Genomic DNA, 6931 nt, shown 5'->3' with positions numbered 1-6931 from the left:
TGTGTCTGAGCGGACTGTGAGTGACACTCACAAGGAGATGTCAAGTAGCAGCTGGATATGATTCTAAAGTTCAGGGGAGATGTAGGGGCTGACGATATCCATTTGGGATTTATCGACATGTAGCTGAATTTAACATCCTGAGATAGATGGGATTTCTTAGGGAATGAGAGTAGATAAAGTAGAATAGAGGTGTGATGATAGTCCAGGGGCATCCCAGAGATGGGGAAGATGAAGAAGAGCCAGCACAGGTAGGAAAAGAACTGAAAAAGAAGTGTCTTGGAAGCCAAATAAAAAGAGTGTTTTAAGAAGAAATGAGTGACCATCCGTGACAAATGCTGCTGCTAAGATGAATAAGATGAGGATAGAGAGATGAATTCTGAAATTGGCAACAGAGAAGTCATTGGTGACATTGACATGAGAATTTTCAGTGGAGCGTAGAGAACAAGACAGAATGAAAAGAGAAGAAGTACAGACAACTCTGAATTCTGGGCAGGTAGAAATCATTCCAGCAATCTAACTTCCACCCTTCCTATCATAGTTCCAAGCATTCTGAAAAACATGAGGGCACCCGTGCCCACGTGTCTGAATGACCCTGCAGTCTCTCCTCTCCTGGATTCCCCAGGCTTCGGAGCCCAGCCTCCCTGTAGCTCTGTCTCTGCCCTGCTGGCTCCCAAGGCCTCTGTCAAGGACTTGCCTGCGCAGGCTAGCAGCCAGGCCTGACTCTCCTGGATCGTAATTAGTGCTGCTGCTAACGATGTTTGGCCCCTGTGGAATAGCAACCTGGGAAATTCTGGTACTTCCAATTTTCCCCCTCAGTGCTTTCCCAGATGCAATTTCCCAGTCAGTGCCCGTGCTGCCTCCTCACCAGGGAGAATGAAGGCAGTGCCTCAGATGCCATTCCAGACGGCCTAATCAGCTAGCTGAAGTCATGTCCTGGCCATTATCATGGCATTATCACATTAATACAGGCACCGGCTTTGAAAAAGGCAGGGAGGTTGCTGTGAGGAAGAGGTGGGGGCACCAGGCCAGCTCCACACAGCACACAGTAAGCATTGCCAGTGGCGTGATCAGAAAACTGGAGTTTCCAGCAGAGATGCAGTTCAACCATTCACTCTTCTCCAGCCTAACTCCTGGCCTCTTGCCCTGGAAAGTGCTCATATCATAGCAGTCCTAATCTCCCAGGTTTGGAGAGTTTACTTCATTGCCCCAATGGGCCTCCAGCTCTCTAGGGCAGAGGGCTACAGTGGGTCTCAGGGCGCAGGGTCTTAGAAGAGAGGGTTGCCTTGGGTTAAGGGCCCTGGGATTGACTGGACCTTGGCTTCTGCTACAGGAGATGAAGATAGAAACCAACATTTACAGGGCAGCTGTTACATGGAAGACCAATGTAAAGGTTTGGTGTGTTTTTTTAATGTAAAATATACATAAGATTTACCATTTTAAATGTACGGTTCTGTGACATTAGTACATTCATAATGTTGGACAACCATTGCCAATATCTCTCTCCAGAACTTTTTCACCTTACCCAACTAAAACTCTGTACCCATTAAACACTAACTCCCCCAGGGTAGGGTCTTGCATATTTATCTCTTGTAATCCTTATTGTGAGATAGGAATCCCCATTTTACCAATGAGGACACTAAGAAACAGACTGGGAAAGTAGTGCGGCCTTTCCTGAGGACAGACAGACACAAGAAGAGGACCTGAATCCCACTCTACCCTACTCCAAAGCTGTGCTCTCTGTAGTTCCCCACCCTGAGCTACCCAAGGTCTAGGGCTATTATGTGAATGGCACTGCTGAGTGATGTCACTGACAACTAGTGACTTCACACATAACATCACACACCAAACTGTGGCTGGCAATGGGAGGGCTTCTAGTCAGCATGGTTTTTACTTCTCAGGAAGGATTCCCAAAACAAAGGCAGACATGATTAATGAGGCTTTTGACCACCTCAGAGCACATAGCACATCCTTCTTTAAATTGGTACCTCTCTCCAAAATTAACTGTGTTCATTCCAGGGTGTTGAGTCCTTGACTGCTCAGGGACGCGCCCTCTACAGTGTGAATAAAAGGAGCACAAGTTGTGTGGTCAGATGGGCTTGGGTTCAGGTTCTGAGTCTGTAATTCTAAGACCATTTGAGTCCAACTCCTAAGGTAAAGTTAGCTCAAACACGGAAGGTTAGTGTCAGAATGCATGAGGAGCCACATGGGGCTTCTCAGGACACTCCAGGGACAGGTGCTCAAACTGGAAGGAATCTAGACTGAAGATTCCTCAATGGCTGAAGGTCATAGCTCTTCCTTGACAAGTTCCAACTGCCCTTAATGTAAATTGGACACACTGGGCAAGTTTGTTTCTCTCCCAGGCTCTGGTTGCTGCTGAGAACCCTTTACTTTAGGTTGCGGTTTGTAAGAGAGGGAATCGAATTGGCCCAGTTCGTCTTTTTTCCACTGGGGCCATAAATTAGAGTGACTGGCCAGCCTATTTACTGACTGACTTTGGTCAGAACCTCCCTCTGGTCCAATCACCTAGGGCAGAGGAGGTAGGTGAGAGAAGATTTAAGAAACTGGGGGTGAGGGGTCATGTGGTATAGAATATGGCCTGCAGCCAAGTTTTGGCCAGTACAGAGTCTCATAAAAAGGGCTGTGAAGCCAAAACCGGTTTGGCTCAGTGGATAGAGCGTCGGCCTGTGGACTGAAAGGTCCCAGGTTCGATTCCGGTCAAGGGCATGTACCTGGGTTGCGGGCACATCCCCAGTGGGGGATGTACAGGAGGCAGCTGATCGATGTTTCTCTCTCATCGATGTTTCTAACTCTCTATCTCTCTCCCTTCCTCTCTGTAAAAAATCAATAAAATATATTTTAAAAAAAAAAGGGCTGTGGAATGGGTAGGTAAATAGGTCTAAAATACTATATTAAATATACAAGTAACTGAATCTCTCTGGCCTCAGTTGTTTTCTCATCTATATAAATGGGACAGTAATTTCAACATCATATGGTTGTTGTAAAGATTGAATGAGAGAACAAAAGTCAAAGTGGCTGGTAGGTGCTTAACCCTTTTCGGTCCAACCTCGAGGCTGACTCGACAGACCAGGCACTAGGAGCAGGTCCAACATCGAGCAATAAGAACATTAAAAAGTTCAACATTCAATTCCGTCAATTAATTTGGACCAGACTGTCTGAATTCCAAAAGTAACGTTGGACCGCAAAGGGTTAATAACACAGCAGGTGTGTAATAAATGTTGGTTTCCCTTCCTTCCTATAGGAAAGGCCACTTTCAGTGCTATATTTACCTCAGCTAAAATAAAATAAACCAAGATGGGGGTTCTGTCTTCTACAGCAGATTAAAGTCTCCCTGAGGACAAACATCATGACTCATTCTCCTTTTGTCCCCCTCTTGGCTCCTTGATATATTTTACTTTCTCTTGCTGAAATAGGCCTCCTAGCCAAGCACCTAGTAGGAGAGAGATGAGGTGTCCTCCTTTATATTCCTGAAAGGCCAGTATTGCTAGCTAACCTCCAAAAACCACTAGCAGCATAAGTGATGGGGAGCATTGAGGGCTCCTATGTCAAAAGGAAGATTAATGTGCCCCAGCTCTTAGGAGGACACTTTGATGGAAAGCCTAGGACAAGGCAGCATTTTTCTTTGAAATGCTATGAGACAATAGAAATAAAAATAGGTCTTCCCCAAACTCAGGGGCCTAGGGCAGAAGACTTAATTTTCAATGGTTAATCTATGCTCAGAGGAGTTGTCTTAGGCCTCATTTGATCACTGACTCAGTAAATTAAATATTTATAAAATGTCTGCTATCATGGAACTTAGGAGCTCATCAGGGAGAGACAATAATCAAACAATCCCACTCATGATAGTAGAAACCATAACGAGCATTATGAAGGGAAGAAACATGTTCTAGGAGAGCATATACCGAAGAACCTGACCTAGAATTGGGAGTCAGACTATGTTAAAGATTTTGACCTTCATTGTGAAAGCAGCAATGGGAGGTCACTGAAAGATTTAAGCAGGGTTTTGGCATGATCAGATCTGTGTTTTGAAAAGATCACTCAACTTTAGAGAATAGCTTGTAGGAGAACTGCTATAATTCCAGCGAGAGATAATGGTGTCTTTGACTTTGATAGTGGAGGTGGTGGTAAAGATAGAAAGAAGTGATAGACTAAAAGGATATTTAGCCCCAGCCGTGTGGCTCAGTGGTTGAGTGTCAACCTATGAAACAGGAAGTCACGGTTCGATTCCCAATCAGGGCACATGCCCGAGTTGTGGGCTCAATCCCCAGTAGGGTGTGTGCAGGAGGCAGCTGATCAACAATTCTTTCTCACCACTGATGTTTCTATCTCTCTCTCCCTCTCCCTTCCTCTTTGAAATCAACTTAAACAAAATTTTTTTAAATAAAAGGATATTTAGGAGGCCCTGGCCAGGTAACTCAGTTGATTACAGAATGTCGTCTCTATGTGTCAAGCAAGATTATGGGTTCAATCCACCATCAGGGTGCACACAAGAATCAATCAATAAATGTACAAATAAGTGGACTAACAAATCTCTCTCTCTCTTCCTCTCTCTCTCTCACCAAAAAAAAATTAATAAAAGAGATTTAGGAGATAAAATTAACAGACTTGATATTTTATTGTATAAGGGGGAGGTGAATGTGGTAAGGACAAGGATTCTGGCTTCTTAAATGTAAATGGATGGAAGACAATAGGGGAGAAGACCACAAGTGAAGTCTTAGACAGGTTATCCGGGAGGAGTCTTTGAGTCAAGTACCAATGTTGAATCAGCAGCTAGATATATTGTTCCGGAGCTCCAAGGAGAAGTCAGGGCTCCTGATAACACATGTATGGGTCATTTGCTCAGAGGTTGTTCAAAAGAGTAGAGGAGTTCACCTAAGAAGAGAGTAGAGAGTGAAAAAGAAAAGAGGACCTAGGGTCAAACCCTGAACCCAGACATGTCATTTAGGGCAGTGGTTCTCAAGGTGTGATCCATAGACCTTTAGGAGGTTTCCAAGACTCTATGAGTCCACAAGGTCAAAACTCTTTTCCTAACACTTTCAGACATTATTGGTCTTTTTCACTGTGTTCACTTTTGTACTAGTAGTACAAAAGCAATAGTGAATAAAATAGCTTGCACCTTAGCACAAATCAAAGCAGTGGCACTAAACTGTACTAGCAATCTTCATACTCCTCTCTGCCATACATATGCAGTTAAAAAAAATCACTTTCACTTAGGAATAGCCTTGGTAAAACAGTACAAATTATTAATTTTTACTAAATCTCAACCCTTGAGTAATGTTTTTAATATTCTGTCTGACGAAATAGAAAATACACATAAAACAGGTCTTCTGTATTCCAAGTACAATGGTGGTTGTCTCCAGGAAAAGCACTTTTGCAATTGTTTGAGTTTCAAGCTGAACTAGCCTCTCTCTTCATGGAACATCATTTTTACTTGAAAGAACTGAAAGACAAACTAAGATTATTCAGACTTGAGTGTTTGGCAGACAATTTCCCCAAAATGAACAAAGCGAGCCTGTCACTTCAAGGAAAACAACCGAAAGCATTTGTTGCCAATGATAAAATTCAAGCTTACAAGTAAAAATCAGAATTTTGGAACACTTGTACCTACCACTATGAACATGACAGCTTCCCAATGCTTTAAGATTTCTCTAAAGAGATTGATGGTGATATTATGAATGTGATTTAGAAAACATAATGAAATGTATCAACATTTGGAAGATCTGTATAATTCAAGAGAATCTATATTTTCCAATGACCAGTGCATGACGTTACAAAATCTATCCCAAGTGTAAGATAATATCCGGGCCAGGTATTCTTTTGGTTAGAGTGTCATCTCAATACACCTAGGTTTCAGGTTTGATCCCCAGTCAGGGCACATACAAGAATCATCCAAAGAATGCATAAGTAAGTGGAAGGGCAAATCAATGGTTTGTGTTTTTTTTCTCTCTCTCTCTTCCCCTTTCCCTTCCTTCCTCTCTTTCTCTAAAAATCAATAAATCAATCAATAAAGTCCTGGCTGATGTACCTCAGTTGGTTGGGTATCCTCACATGTACCAAAAGGTTGCCGGTTTGATTCCCGGTCAGGGCATATGCTCAGGTTGCAGGCTCAATCCCCAGTCGGGGGTGTGCAGGAGGCAGCAGATCAATATTTCTCTCTCACATCACTGTTTCTCCCTTCCTCTCTCTCTAAAATCAATAAAAGATATTTAAAAATAAATAAATAAAAGGATTTTTTAAAGTGCAAGATAAACAAATACATTTAATGTAATAGAGTAGGAATTGATTGATATGGTTTCAGATTCCACATTGCAACTAACCTTTAAGAAGTCACTATGTGTCAAGTTTCGGTGTAGTATCAAAGAAAAATAACTACAATTATTTGAAAACTAAAATACTCCCTTTCCCAACTCTATAGAGGTCAGATTTTCTCCATGTACTTCGACCAAAACATATGGAAACTGATTGATGCATCTGAGAGAGCAAGATGAGTCATCAGCAGCTCTACTGGAGTCATCTGACAAAATTTGGCCAGGGATCTCATTCTTTTCATAGATGATAGAGATAGAGATAGACATAGAAAGAGATGAGAGATAGAGATATATAGATATACCGACAGTCCACAGGTTACATCAGACTTGACATACGTTGTTTTGTGGTTATGTCACCAACTCCCATTTATTTATTAAAAAAAAGTTCCATCATTTTGACGTATGTACACATATGTGCTTTATGTTTTTTATTATTTATTTGCCACAAGGTCAGGAATTGTTATCTTTCTTTTAAATTTTTTTTACTGTTTCACTTCATTACTGCTGTGTATGTGCTCCACGTGAGTGACGTAGATGCTTATGTAGGTGGGTTCCGACTTACGGCGAAAATCGCATTACGTCGCGCCATAGGAACGGATCTCCGA

General features: G+C 42.3%; 1 long non-coding RNA gene across 2 annotated transcripts in view; it reads right to left on the bottom strand.

Moving 5' to 3' along the window:
• Positions 1–4628: 4628 nt before the first annotated feature.
• The window catches only part of LOC132235707 (uncharacterized), a 39647-nt gene continuing 37344 nt past the window's right edge, over positions 4629–6931 (bottom strand). For both annotated transcript variants that reach the window (XR_009453075.1, XR_009453074.1), the window contains exon 3: positions 4629–4890. This is a non-coding gene — a long non-coding RNA (uncharacterized LOC132235707). The remainder of the gene's footprint in view (positions 4891–6931) is intronic.

The sequence above is a fragment of the Myotis daubentonii genome, chromosome 5 (genome assembly GCF_963259705.1).
Source record: "Myotis daubentonii chromosome 5, mMyoDau2.1, whole genome shotgun sequence".
Lineage (NCBI taxonomy): Eukaryota > Metazoa > Chordata > Mammalia > Chiroptera > Vespertilionidae > Myotis > Myotis daubentonii.
The sequence above is the reverse complement of the archived record's forward strand: the minus strand, read 5'-3'. Positions and strand labels throughout refer to the sequence as shown.